Raw genomic sequence first — 15,206 nt, 5'->3', positions numbered from 1 at the left:
TTTTGCTTTAGTCAATCCTGTTAGTTAGTATCTGATTTTAGTTATTAGGGTTTTTTTTGATCAGTAATTCCTTGGTTGCTATTAGTTAGATTTTATTAATTCAGTTGTTTGGACTTAGCTGAAATTCTCAAATTTGTGATTAGTTAACCATAGTAACTGACAGGGTAATGGGATAGGGGTTAATTGACCTGAGGTTGATAAGTTTCAGGGAAGTTCAGGGGGTAATTAGGTATTTAGAATTGGATAGAATGTGTAGTTTAAACTAGAATACTTCTAGGATCTTCTAAAATAGGGCCTTAATTCTAATTTCAGAAACTTAGAGCAGTAACTTGAGAAACAAGTCAAAAAATGAAGGTTTAATGAATATAAACTGAAAATAAAAAGGGGGAAAAGGGGTAAGTGAAATCTGGAAGCTTCCCCTGATTTTCTGCCTATAAAAGGCAGTCCCCTTGCCTTCTTTTCCAAGTTTTGAACCCCTGAAAATTCCCAAAAAAGTTCCAGATCTAAAAACTTTCCCCCAAAAGTTCCTCAAGCTTTGAACAACCTGAAAATTCAAAATTCAAAAACAAAAATCCAAAAATTATTATTAGTTTGAACATCTGAAAGTTTTTCCTTATGATTAGATCATTTAGATCCTGAAAACCAAACAAAAAACTCCAAAAAAAACCCGTTCTATTAAAACTTTAGGTTAATTTCGAATTTTAGTATCTGATTTGGCATCATTTAGCCTAGGATTTGATTGCTGAAGTTTTCTGGAGGTTCCTGGATTAATTTCGAGTGTGTTTGGATCCTATCAAGTTGATTTTGGTTATTTTCATTGGTGTTGTTCCTCCTGTATCCATTCCTGGTCTTTGTGGCTTCACATTTCGATCCTGTTGTTGATTTCCAATACTGCTGTTGCTTTCCTGCTGTGGCACTGCTGATCCTCTTCTTCCTTTCTATTTCCTTATAATTCTAGGTACATTTCCGAGTTCATTACAATGTGTATTGCAAGTTGAAAACTGGAATGAAGTTGAAGCATGTTTCGTCATAAATTCTGCTATTCTCGATATTTTAGTGCACTTCATTGTAATTAACTAAAACTGGACTGTTTGGACTGTTGATTTGTATTGGACAGTTGATATTCATTAGCCTAGTATAATTTTGTTTGGTGATTAGTTTAACTTTTGATATTGGCAACAGCATGAATGTAGAAATTGATTCTAGATCTTCATTTGTAGTTAATAATGGAACACTTGAACAGCTGTGAGTATTTAACAAATGCCAGCAGTAGTATGAATTGATTTAGATTTGTCAATTGGAATTGCGATTAGAGGTTGTCTAGGCTTGTGCATTCGAATCTGAGGTTCACACCGTTAAATCTGAAGTCAAATTGTTTGTCATCCATGCCTAATGCTTTAATGTTTAGTCATATGTTAATATAGATGTTTAGCTAGAACACATCAGAATTAAAAATGTCCATTGAATCGAACTTGTTTGCTGGTTTAATTTTAACCATTGGATTGGAGTAAATTGTCACAGGACTCTGCCCCTTGTCCTATTGGGCTCCAACGGACTGTCCGAATGGGATTTGTTCCAGACTCTTCAAGACCAATTCACTCTCGATTTGGGCCCCTGGGCAGGCCCATGATTTGATAGACCCTCATCCAAGCTCTACTAAAATTCTTTATTTTGGATCTGACTTAAAGGCCTTAATTCATAGTTTAACGTAACATAAATTTGGGCTTCGAGTTAGGTAGCGGGTTCATATTAAGAGGTTCTTCCCTTTTGTTTGAATCCGGACTTGAACTTGAGGCCCGAATTTTATAATGCCAATTAATTAGGCCCTTTTAGAGACAAATTCAATAGAGGAATAATAGTTTGCTCTAGGATGGCCTTTTAAAAAATAAAAGAGGTGCGCCACGCCAAATGAAACCCATAAATTGCGTGGCCCTCTTTAAATGCATATATTAAAATACTTAGAAATTTGGAACGTGTCGTTTAGCAAATTTCACGGCCTCCCGTAAAGATAATAACGCGTTAGTCGCTTTAGGCGCGTTTTTTTAAATAATTTTACCTTCCTAAATACGGGTGTGCATTTCATGCAACCCAAATCCAAATCCCAAAACGTTGAATAAAGTATGTCGAGGATCCGGGTGCATTTCATGTGACGTGATCTGAAAACATATTTTAAACGACGTTCAATTTCTTGAAATTTTTTTTAATTAAAAGCGGTAAATAATTCTAAAATTGCACTATAGGATGACATGTATTAAAATCAGATTTTTAGCCAATTATAATAGTTTAAGCGACCGTGCTAGAACCACGGGATCCGGGGGTGCCTAACACCTTCCCTTGGGTCAACAGAATTCCTTATTCAGAATTTCTGGTTCGCAGACTCCAATTGGGAAGTCAAAATTTTTCCTCGATTTGGGATTCAAATTAAATCGGTGACTTGGGACACCAAAAGCCAAACCTATCCCAAGTGGTGACTCTAAAAATCGAATAAATAATCTCATTTCGAATAATGTCACTGTAAATGGAAAAACTCCCTTATACATTATCCTTCGGGGTAGGTGTGTAAAAAAGGAGGTGTGACAGAGTGCAAGGAATGTCGGATGCAATCATACCAGCACTAACGCACCGGATCCCATCAGAACTCCGAAGTTAAGCGTGCTTGGGCGAGAGTAGTACTAGGATGGGTGACCCCCTGGGAAGTCCTCGTGTTGCATCCCTCTTTTTGGCAGAATTTATATCTTACTTCTTTTAGTATATCGACGGTAGACAAAAAAGATTCATAAATGAGTTTTAAGCAATGTAAACGATGTTTTTTTTAAATGAAATAATAATTTATTTTAAAAGAAAATAATTAGGGAAAAATAAAAAAGGAAAATATTTGAAAGGTAGATATTGTAAATCACGACCTTACGGGCTTAAGACCGTTGCCCTTGACATGTCACTATGCCTTGGCCTCGAAGGCGGCATCCGTAAGGCGTCTAGTTGCGATGTCGTCGTTCCATGCGGCCTAGTGTGACAGGCATGTCGGGCCCTCTAATTGTGATATTATCGCCGAGCGCGGCTTGTAGTTATTGGTCAACGCTTTTGCCCGCGAAAAATACATAAGATCAAAAGAGGAATCGCGTAGAACGGATAAATGAGCGTAAAGTTACGTCGTTTTAAGGTTTTACACTTTCGGACCTGGAGCGGAAGGAGGAAAGGTAATAAGGGAATTTAGAGTGCAAGGAATGTCGGATGCGATCATACCAGCACTAACGCACCGGATCCCATCAGAACTCCGAAGCTAAGCGTGCTTGGGCGAGAGTAGTACTAGGATGGGTGACCCCCTGGGAAGTCCTCGTGTTGCATCCCTCTTTTTGGCAGAATTTATATCTTACTTCTTTTAGTATATCGACGGTAGATAAAAAAGATTCATAAATGAGTTTTAAGCAATGTAAACGATGTTTTTTTTAAATGAAATAGTAATTTATTTTAAAAGAAAATAATTAAGGAAAAATAAAAATAAGGAAAATATTTGAAAGGTAGATATTTTAAATCACGACCTTACGGGCTTTACACCGTTGCACTTGAGATGTCACTATGCCTTGGCCTCGAAGGCGGCATCCGTAAGGCGTCTAGTTGCGATGTCGTCGTTCCATGCAGATGTGACGACCCGACCCGTCGTCTCATGTGTTACTGCTTCGTTTCTCCCATTTTATGCTTCTTTATGTTTCGTTATCGGTATGTGGTGTGTTAGAGTTGATTTGGATTGGTTTTGATAAGAAATGAGACACTTAGTCTCTTTAAGGAAGGCCTAAGTTGGAAAAGTCAACCGGACGTTGACTTATGAGTTAGAAGGCTCGGATGTGATTTTCGGTGATTCGGTTAGCTTCGGGAAATGATTTGTGACTTAGGAGTGCGATCGGAAATTATTTTGGAGGTTCGGTGTAGAACTAGGCTTGAATTGGCGAAGTTAGTATTTTGGCGAACTCCGCTTGATAGGTGAGATTTTGATCCGAGGGTCGGATGGAATTCCGAGAGTTGCTGTAGCTTCGTTAGGTGATTTTGGATATGTGTGTAAAATTTCAGGTCATTCGGACATCGTTTGGTCGGGTTTTTGGTTGAGGTCCCGGGGGCCTCGAGGTGAATTCGGGTGGTTAAACGAAAGGTTTTTGGAGTTAATTGTAGGTTCAACCTTGCTGGTATCTGTTGGTTTTGCACCTGCGGTTATGGACCGCAGGTGCGGTCTCGCTGAAGCGATTGGAAGATGCGCAGAAGCAGAAGTCTTGGCCCTTTCTAGGCGGCCTCGCAGAAGCGAGCTAGACCTCGCAGGAGCGGAATTTGGAACCTTGGTCAGGTTCCGCAGAAGCGGAACATTGGATCGCTTAAGCGGTCCTGCAGATGCGATTGGGGACCGTAGAAGCGGAAGGTTGCCTTAAGTGAAAGGTCCGCAAAAGCGGACGTTGACCGCATAAGCGGAAGCCGCAAAAGCGGTACTGGATCCGCAGAAGCGAAATGCCTGGCAGTTAAGTGAAATTAATCATCTTCGCGAATTTTTGAAAGAACAACATTTTGGACTTCGGACTAAGGAGATTTTGGGTGATTTTTGAAGAGGGTTTCGAGGGCTATCATCAGGTATGGATTCTTGGCCTTAGACTATGTTATTATTGTGTATAAACATGAATTAACACTGAAAACCCAAGGAATTAAAGGGTAAAAATGGGGTAAGTTAGGGTTTGAGAATTTTGATGTAAAAATGGAATTTGGAGGGCCAAACGAACTCCGATTTTGGTGAATTTTATATGTATGGACTCGTGGCTAGACGAGGAATCCGGCGATGTGAATTTCGTAATTTTTCGAGAAGCGGGCCCGGGACTCGGGTTTTGCTAGTTTCGAGATTTCTGCTATTTCTTGGTTGTTTTCGATTGGGTATTGTTCCCTTGGCATATTGTAATGTATTCGCTCTGATTTTTGTTAGATTCGACGCGCGTGGAGGCCGGTTTGAGGGGCAAAGGCGTCGAGAGCTAGAGATTTCACCGGTTCGAGGTGAGTAATACTTGTAAATGATATCCTGAGGGTTTGAAACCCCGGATTTGCACATCATAGTGCTGTATTGTGGTGACCTGCACGCCAGGTATGAGCGTGGGGTAGAGCACCGTTGGGGATTGCGTTTTGGTCCGTCCCGGTTGTTGATTTTACTGCATAATTGACTGAAACCTACTTGATGCTATCGTGATTTGGGTTGATTGCCATGTTTTGGGCTTCGTGCCGATTATTTGAATCCTTTAGGGATTATTATCACTGTTCTCATGACACTTAGCATATTAAATGATTTCAGTCCTGAGTTAAACCCTATTTTGAAATGTGCAGTCATATTGTTAAAGTTTAAAGACTTAAATTGCATTTTTCTGATGTTTTGAGTTAAAAGCTATTACTTGAAATTGCCCGAGTGGCTCATTTGCATGTTCTGGACTGAGGATGGATCGGGTTGCACGCCGCAGCGATACTATGATGATATTGCGCTTGGGCTGTAGGAGCCCCTCCGGAGTCTAAACCCCCACAGTGAGCGCGGGTACCCAAATGGATCGGGCTGCGCGCCGCAGCGGTCATATGCATTGCATTGCATTCATGCATTGGTTCCTGTTTGTAATACGTGTCATGTCATTCAACACTCTTATTTCATTGGCATTCATGCTACTTCTTGCACTGTTTACCAGATGCACTGGTGTTAATTGTTAGTGGAGTGCTGTGCCCGAGGGGTTGACTTATGTGCTGACTTGCACTATCTGATTACGCATTCATTTGCTTAACTGTTGGAAAGGATATTTTCAAAAGAAGTTTTAACTGAGTCCAGATATTTTCTAAAGGATTTTCACGGTTTTAGTGTTTTCTCAAAGATTTGCACTGTCTTATATAGCATGATGGAGTGCTTTTACGTGATTTCTTACCGCTCAGTTATTATTTACTTTTATTGCTCACTGAGTTGGAGTACTCACTTTACTCCCTGCACCTCGCGTGTAGTTGCAGGTATTGTTCACCCGGTAGCGGGTTATTAGCTGATTGAAGGTATTACTATTGTAGCTGAGTAAGGTGACCGCCAGCGTTCGCGGCACCGGACGTTGTCTTTAGTATTCCAGAATTTATTTTTGTATAATATTGGCCCTGTAGTTGTGTTCAGGTTTCTTTAGATGCTCGTGACTTGTGACACCCCGTTCAGGTTGTGTTGGGTTGTAAATACTGGTTATTATTGTCGTTAAGCTATATTTATCTATACATTTATGTTTAATAATTATTAAAGAAACGGATTGGGTTAGTTGGCTGGCCTTGTCTTCACGAGAGGCGCCATCACGACCGGGTATGGAAATTGGGTCGTGACAAGTTGGTATTAGAGCCTAGGTTACTAGGTCTCACGAGTCATGAGCAGGTTTAGTAGAATCTCGCGGATCAGTACGGAGACGTCTGTATTTATCCTCGAGAGGCTGCAGAACCTTTAGGAAAACTTCCCATTCTTGGAATTCTTATCGTGCGTACTTGATTCAGCTTGAGATATAACTCTTGAAATTCCTTCCACACGTCTGTATGCACACATGAGTGCTCAGTATTACATGTGCCTTGATGGTTTTTGATTCCCCGATCGAGGGGCGAGATGTAATCTTTGTGAGTATGTTGGGCCAGTCTGGAGGACTTTAGGCCGGATCCTTGCCTATGGCTTAAGCACCGAGGTGCTGATTGTGTGAGCAAGTGTTTTGAAGTTATATTTTCAATATTGCCCCTATTAGCCGGAATGGCGGTTTGGTATTCATGTGATGAGTATGTTAGTACTGCAAGATGTAATTATATGACTTGGTAATGGCGAAGGAGTTTGCTGAATAATAGATGAGCTGTTAAGTGTTCGATTCCTGTTGTGATTTGATGTGTAGTCCGAGTTATGGGCGCGTGAAGAATATTTTCGTGTCTCCTAGCTGGGGAGTGAAGTGCATTACGTGTGGCGGTATGAGTTCAAACTCAGGAAGACTAAATGACTGTGTTATGTATATGTCGACGGAAGGTGTGCTGAAATACTAAATTGAGGTGAAGCATGTGGGTTATCTCCTGCGGAGTGTTCTTTAGTGGCATGGTCCCTATGTGTATGTTAGAAAGATCTCATGTGTAATTGAAGATTACGTGTTGAAATTTGATAAATTCGGGTCGCTCAAGGGAGTGGACTCAACTGGTATGGGGATGAATGCGAGATTTGTAGAGGATTTCAGTGCTAGATGATCTGTGCTTTCACAAAACTTGTAGATGATTTGAGTTTAATCTCACTATGATATTGTGCCATCATTAGAGTAAAAGTATTATGGATTATCGAGTGTGTCTTGATATATGGCTTTGAGCCAAGTTGGGGAGGTTGCTGTTGATTAGCTGATCGCACGGTTATGTGCTATGTTTGTTCCGTTTCGAGGTATGCTGGCAAATCAGTTCTAGTTGCAGAAATTGAGCCGAGGATGGCATGAGTGAAGCAAAAATTTTGACAAAGGTTATATTATGTTCCATAGAGTATGAGAATTACGGAATGTCTAGAGTCGTTGTTGGTGAAGAATGCTCGGTGCATAGAGCAGGAAGTTGCTTGGTTGTATTGGGATGCGGGTCTCATTTTACGGTATCGGAGTGCCAATAAAGCACGAGTGGTTCTGTTCGTTAAATTAGGTAATTTGCAGATGAATAAGAGAGAATGACTCTCGAGAATGGTTTTAATGTGTTCAAGAATCTACATGTAGCAGTCAGGTGGTTTAAGGTGGTGCATGTGACTAAAGACAGTGTTTCAATAGAAAATGTCAAGACTTGTGGTATTTTTATGTTGATCATGGGATCCTATGTGTCAGTACCTGGAAAGTAAAGGAAGCGGATTTAGACTCGCAGAAAGTTCTTCAGAGTAAAGCATTCGGGAGTGTGGTATTTCTGGGAAACAATTGAGAGAGTATTCAGTGGCCTATGGGTCTTAGACAGTGTGGTCTTATGTGCGGGTCTCGTGTGGTAAGCCTGGATTGAGGCATTGTGATGCTACAGCGAGGGAGAAATATCAAGTGGATGATGAATCAAAAAGGGAAATTAGATAGATGGAATAGCATGGTAGTGGACCGAATCGGTATGGTAAGGATGTGATTGATTCTTCGTATGTGTTCGAGGTAATGGGCTTTTACAGGTATTGTGCAGCAAGGCTCTTGAGTTCTGACAGCTTGCTTAGCTCGGTTCGGGTAGAAGGATTCAGTCCTGGCAATTTAGCTTGTGCAAGGGAATTGGGGGAGAGTTCTTGATGAGTTTTACCGTGGTTTAGAGACGTATAAACTGCCTATGGGCATGCGAATCATGGAATGTAATGATTTCTCTTCTTGATGGGATTGATGGAGAGTTCTTGACTAGTGGAGTACGTAGATGCTTGTGGTTAGGAAGGGAGATGGAGTTCTCATGTTATACTAGTGTGGTATGGTATATGCGATTTGTGGTGGAGGATTGGGATTTGTGTGTGTAAGGTTACGGTTCTGTTCATAATGGAAAGTCATTAAATTCTTAAGCAGCACGGGCAGCTGCAGGTGATTAAAGAATCGATCTTCAAATGATTAAGGAAAATGGTATTGCCAACCATAGTGATTCGACGGGGGTATATGATCCAGTAAAAGGGCAATGTGATGTAAACTGATAATACTTCGGTAGTGTTGCGGCATTTGGGATCGACTGTGGATATCTGAGTTTGTTTGATGGTACAGGGAAACTTTAGAATACCTTTCGTGGGATGATTGGGTACTTGAGGTGTGATATGTATTCGTACGGTGCAATTTGGGATCAAGTATAGTGATTTGTGTGCTATATGGAGCTGGAGACTAGGAGTTCTCGTGTTCAGGCTATGCAGTTGTTGTAAATCGTGTGCATCGGCACCGTCTAGCGGTTATTGGGAATTAGAGGTCCGAGTGGATCTTTCTTTGCTTGGTATGCCAAATTTTGGATATGATATTGGATTGTAGGCTGGTTGTCTCAGTGTTGGGTTATTCTAGACTATTGTGCTATGGGCTATGCCGGAAATGCCACGGGTTGATTGGCGAGGTGCATTGGATTATGTTCTTGCAGAGTGGTATATATTTCAAAAGATGCAGCGGACGGCTGAGAAGGATTGCTTTTCTTAATAGGGCCTTCGTGATGGATGTCAGTGCAGAGGTTTCTACCATTGATTCAATTCCGGTATTGAGTGACTTTTTCGGATGCGTTTCTTGTGGTCAGGCATGTCGCCGGGCGAGATTGGGGATTCGGTATTGATTTGGTGCCGGGCACCGCATCGTAAGGCTCCGGCAGGAGTTATAGTAGTGGAAGGAGCAGCTTCAGGCTTCTTGGTGTTGAGTTCGTGGGCACGCCGATGTGGCTATGTTTTTGGCTTGATTTAGCTTGGTTGGCCCCGAATTATGTTGATGAGGGGTAGGTTGATTCGATCGTTATTGAGCTTTCTAGTGATCTAAGGAGAGCTATGAGTTGCTTTTCGATGTGTTGAGACGTCATTATTTGTTGGATATGGGCACATGTGGTGCGGTTCTATTGAGGATTCATAGAGGAAGCCGAGCGGGAAGAGTAATTGAGTGTTGCTCGGTAAATGGAGTGTTGGCTATGACCTATCGGGTTGCGTGTCGTATGTTATCTGTTTCACCGTGGGTGTAATGAATTGCTTGGGTTCCAGACATCAAATTGTGCGTGGCTGTCTATTTCGAGCATAGTGACTTGAGGTGTTTCATGTGTAGCAGTGTTTGGACAGGATCACGCATAGTAGCGAGGCTACGTGGAGATATGACCTTTTGGGGTAGATTCAGGTACTCTATTTCTATGATGTGAGACGGGGTCTCAGCCTTGTGTTGTAATGGTGTTAATGAGCTTGAGGTACAGCTCTTTCGTTTGAGTCATTTGTCCTGATTTGGGTATGTTCAGACCGTTCCTCATTGGTGCGTGTATTATGCAAGTTGTGGCTTAGGCCTGCATTGAGGTGTCATGTCACCAGAGTGGTGTGTTGGATTCGAGGTGATCGTTGGAGTCATTAATGAATACGGACAGATTTGGTTTCAGCTTGTTAGAAGGATAATATCGAGGTTCAGCCCGGAAATCTGTTGTGGTATTAGTCAAAGGGGAAGCGGCTTCATGGATGGTTGATATGAGAAATGGTTACGATTTATAGCATGTTTCATTTATCGCTGGCAGTATATGAAAGTGTTGGAATAAGACCTTAGTTGATAAGAGGTTTTCTACCAGTATTTGGTTGTTATGGGCGACTGTTGTGAATAGAGGCTACCGTTTCGAGTGTTTGGATTATGTGGTATATCATATGATTTCACTTGAGGTTGCAGGAATGGGTTATTACAGTTGGTTCGGGTTTATTCTGCGTATAGATGTGAAGTTCTGATCTTGTGTATGATTTCGGAAAGTGCAATGTGGTTCTACGGTTTATGGTCTTGATGGACTGTGAAATTTCAGCTATGATGTATTATCGGACCTATGTGAGATAGGGTGACGTGGGATCACCCCGGGTATATGCGTGGTAGGGTTATTCAGCTGTTGGTTGGCTTCTAGTACAACTCTGGGTACGCTCGAGCGAGTCGTTTGTTTAAGTGGGGAGGTATGTGACGCCGTACNGAGGGAGTATTTACAGAACATAAACCCTTTAAAACAACCTCCCACACGAGCTGGAACAACACAAAAATGAGCAACAACAAGAAGAACAAGAGACTTACTAGCGCCACGGGATTCCCGACACTTGATTTGTGTTGTTTGCCCTTTGTTTGGGTCTTGAATCTTGAGAGAACCTTGAGAGGGTGTTCCTAGGGTTCTAAGGTCTGAAAATAGTGAAAATAAATGACTTAAAACGGGTTGGAGGTGTCCTATATAGATCCAAATGTCTTAAACCGCCTAAGTGGGTCCCATAGAGAGGTGCTTGGCGCAGTCTCGCGAAAACGCAAATATCTCTCTACTCCAATGTCGTATTGATAAAAGGTTTAATGCGTTGGAAACTAGACTCATAGATCTTCAATTTGGTGGGTAGATCACCCCGTAATTCCAAGTATATTGGGAGAAAAGCTTAATAACATTTGACCTAAAGTTTAAGTAAAACTATGAACTTAAGTTGCAACAACTCTTGTCGACTTTTGTTTCATAACTCGTTTGACTTCAAGACTATGATACGAATATTTTATGATTCATATACCTTAAAATACGACCTCTTGAGAGTATTAAGCACCCCTAGGTTCACCCAAAAAATACGGCTGACAACATCCTTGATTCGTTTAACTTCTAATACTTGTTAACCACCCTTATACACCTTTGTATCATTTAAGACCAATAGGATTAATCTCTTATCATCTCAAAGATAATCTCTTCATGGATTTACATCGACGACCTTATGGAATGAACTAACGTATGTGAATATGGGTTGTAACAGGTAATAAGGGAATTTAGAGTCCAAGGAATGTCGGATGCGATCATACCAGCACTAACGCACCGGATCCCATCAGAACTCCGAAGTCAAGCGTGCCTGGGCGAGAGTTGTACTAGGAAGGGTGACCCCCTTGGAAGTCCTCGTGTTGCATCCCTCTTTTTGGCAGAATTTATATCTTACTTCTTTTAGTATATCGACGGTAGATAAAAAAGATTCATAAATGAGTTTTAAGCAATGTAAACGATTTTTTTTTTAAATGAAATAATAATTTATTTTAAAAGAAAATAATTAGGGAAAAATAAAAAAGGAAAATATTTGAAAGGTAGATATTGTAAATCACGACCTTACGGGCTTAACACCGTTGCACTTGACATGTCCCTTGGCCTCGAAGGCGGCATCCGTAAGGCGTCTAGTTGCGATGTCGTCGTTCCATGCGGCCTAGTGTGACAGGCATGTCGGGCCCTCTAATTGTGATATTATCGCCGAGCGCGGCTTGTAGTTATTGGTCAACGCTTTTGCCCGCGAAAAATACATAAGATCAAAAGAGGAATCGCGTAGAACGGATAAATGAGCGTAAAGTTACGTCGTTTTAAGGTTTTACACTTTCGGACCTGGAGCGGAAGGAGGAAAGGTAATAAGGGAATTTAGAGTGCAAGGAATGTCGGATGCGATCATACCAGCACTAACGCACCGGATCCCATCAGAACTCCGAAGTTAAGCGTGCTTGGGCGAGAGTAGTACTAGGATGGGTGACCCCCTGGGAAGTCCTCGTGTTGCATCCCTCTTTTTGGCAGAATTTATATCTTACTTCTTTTAGTATATCGACGGTAGATAAAAAAGATTCATAAATGAGTTTTAAGCGATGTAAACGATGTTTTTTTTTAAACGAAATAATAATTTATTTTAAAAGAAAATAATTAGGGAAAAAAAGGAAAATATTTGAAAGGTAGATATTGTAAATCTCGACCTTACGGGCTTAACACCGTTGCACTTGACATGTCACTATGCCTTGGCCTCGAAGGCGGCATCCGTAAGGCGTCTAGTTGCGATGTCGTCGTTCCATGCGGCCTAGTGTGACAGGCATGTCGGGCCCTCTAATTGTGATATTATCGTCGAGCGCGGCTTGTAGTTATTGGTCAACGCTTTTGCCCGCGAAAGATAAGATCAAAAGAGGAATCGCGTAGAACGGATAAATGAGCGTAAAGTTACGTCGTTTTAAGGTATTACACTTTAGGACCTGGAGCGGAAGGAGGAAAGGTAATAAGGGAATTTAGAGTGCAAGGAATGTCGGATGCGATCACACCAGCACTAACTTCGAAATTAAGCATGATTGGGCGAAAGAAGTACTAGGATGGGTGACCCCCTGGGAAGTCCTCGTGTTGCATCCCCCTTTTTGGCAGAATTTATATCTTACTTCTTGTAGTATATCGACGGTAGATAAAAAAGATTCATAAACGAGTTTTGAGCAATGTAAACGATGTTTTTTTAAATGAATATAATAATATTTTTAAAAGAAAATAATTAGGGGAAAATAAAAAAAGGAAAATATTTGAAAGGTAGATATTGTAAATCACGACCTTACGGGCTTAACACCGTTGCACTTGACATGTCACTATGCCTTGGCCTCGAAGACGGCATTCTTATGGCGTCTAGTTGCGATGTCGTCGTTCCATGCGGCCTAGTGTGACAGGCATGTCGGGCCCTCCAATTGTGATATTATTGCCGAGCGCGGCTTGTAGTTATTGGTCAACGCTTTTGCCCGCGAAAAATACATAAGATCAAAAGAGGAATCGCGTAGAACGGATAAATGAGCGTAAAATTACGTCGTTTTAAGGTTTTACACTTTCGGACCTGGAGCGGACGGAGGAAAGGTAATAAGGGAATTTAGAGTGCAAGGAATGTCGGATGCGATCATACCTGCACTAACGCACCGGATCCCATCAGAACTCCGAAGTTAAGCGTGCTTGGGCGAGAGTAGTACTAGGATGGGTGACCCCCTGGGAAGTCCTCGTGTTGCATCCCTCTTTTTGGCAGAATTTATATCTTACTTCTTTTAGTATATCGACGGTAGATAAAAAAGATTCATAAATAATGTGTTATTCGTATAACGAATGTTTTTTTTAAAATGAAATAATAATTTATTTTAAAAGAAAATAATTAGGGAAAAAAAAGAAAATATTTGAAAGGTAGATATTGTAAATCACGACCTTACGGGCTTAACACCGTTGCACTTGACATGTCACTATGCCTTGGCCTCGAAGGCGGCATCCGTAAGGCGTCTAGTTGCGATGTCGCTGTTCCATGCGGCCTAGTGTGATAGGCATGTCGGGCCCTCTAATTGTGATATTATCGTCGAGCGCGACTTGTAGTTATTGGTCAACACTTTTGCCCGCGAAAAATACATAAGATCAAAAGAGGAATCGCGTAGAACGGATAAATGAGCGTAAAGTTACGTCGTTTTAAGGTTTTACACTTTCGGACCTGGAGCGGAAGGAGGAAAGGTAATAAGGGAATTTAGAGTGCAAGGAATGTCGGATGGATCATACCAGCACTAACGCACCGGTTCCCATCAGAACTCCGAAGTTAAGCGTGCTTGGGCGAGAGTAGTACTAGGATGGGTGACCCCCTGGGAAGTCCTCGTGTTGCATCCCTCTTTTTGGCAGAATTTATATCTTACTTCTTTTAGTATATCGACGGTAGATAAAAAAGATTCATAAATGAGTTTTAAGCAATGTAAACGATTTTTTTTAAATGAAATAATAATTTATTTTAAAAGAAAATAATTAGGGAAAAAAAGGAAAATATTTGAAAGGTAGATATTGTAAATCACGACCTTACGGGCTTAACACCGTTGCACTTGACATGTCACTATGCCTTGGCCTCGAAGGCGGCATCTGTAAGGCGTCTAGTTGCGATGTCGTCGTTCCATGCGGCCTAGTGTGACAGGCATGTCGGGCCCTCTAATTGTGATATTATCGTCGAGCGCGGCTTGTTGTTATTGGTCAACGCTTTTGCCCGCGAAAAATACATAAGATCAAAAGAGGAATCGCGTAGAACGGATAAATGAGCGTAAAGTTACGTCGTATTAAGGTTTTACTCTTTCGGACCTGGAGCGGAAGGAGGAAAGGTAATAAGGGAATTTAGAGTGCAAGGAATGTCGGATGCGATCATACCAGCACTAACGCACCGGATCCCATCAGAACTCCGAAGCTAAGCGTGCTTGGGTGAGAGTAGTACTAGGATGGGTGACCCCCTGGGAAGTCCTCGTGTTGCATCCCTCTTTTTGGCAGAATTTATATCTTACTTCTTTTAGTATATCGACGGTAGATAAAAAAGATTCATAAATGAGTTTTAAGCAATGTAAACGATTTTTTTTAAATGAAATAATAATTTATTTTAAAAGAAAATAATTAGGGAAAAAAAGGAAAATATTTGAAAGGTAGATATTGTAAATCACGACCTTACGGGCTTAACACCGTTGCACTTGACATGTCACTATGCCTTGGCCTCGAAGGCGGCATCCGTAAGGCGTCTAGTTGCGATGTCGTCGTTCCATGCGGCCTAGTGTGACAGGCATGTCGGGCCCTCTAATTGTGATATTATCGCCGAGCGCGGCTTGTAGTTATTGGTCAACGCTTTTGCCCGCGAAAAATACATAAGATCAAAAGAGGAATCGCGTAGAACGGATAAATGAGCGTAAAGTTACGTCGTTTTAAGGTTTTACACTTTCGGACCTGGAGCGGAAGGAGGAAAGGTAATAAGGGAATTTAGAGTGCAAGGAATG

Source organism: Nicotiana attenuata, unplaced genomic scaffold, assembly GCF_001879085.1.
Source record: "Nicotiana attenuata strain UT unplaced genomic scaffold, NIATTr2, whole genome shotgun sequence".
Lineage (NCBI taxonomy): Eukaryota > Viridiplantae > Streptophyta > Magnoliopsida > Solanales > Solanaceae > Nicotiana > Nicotiana attenuata.
The sequence above is the reverse complement of the archived record's forward strand: the minus strand, read 5'-3'. Positions refer to the sequence as shown.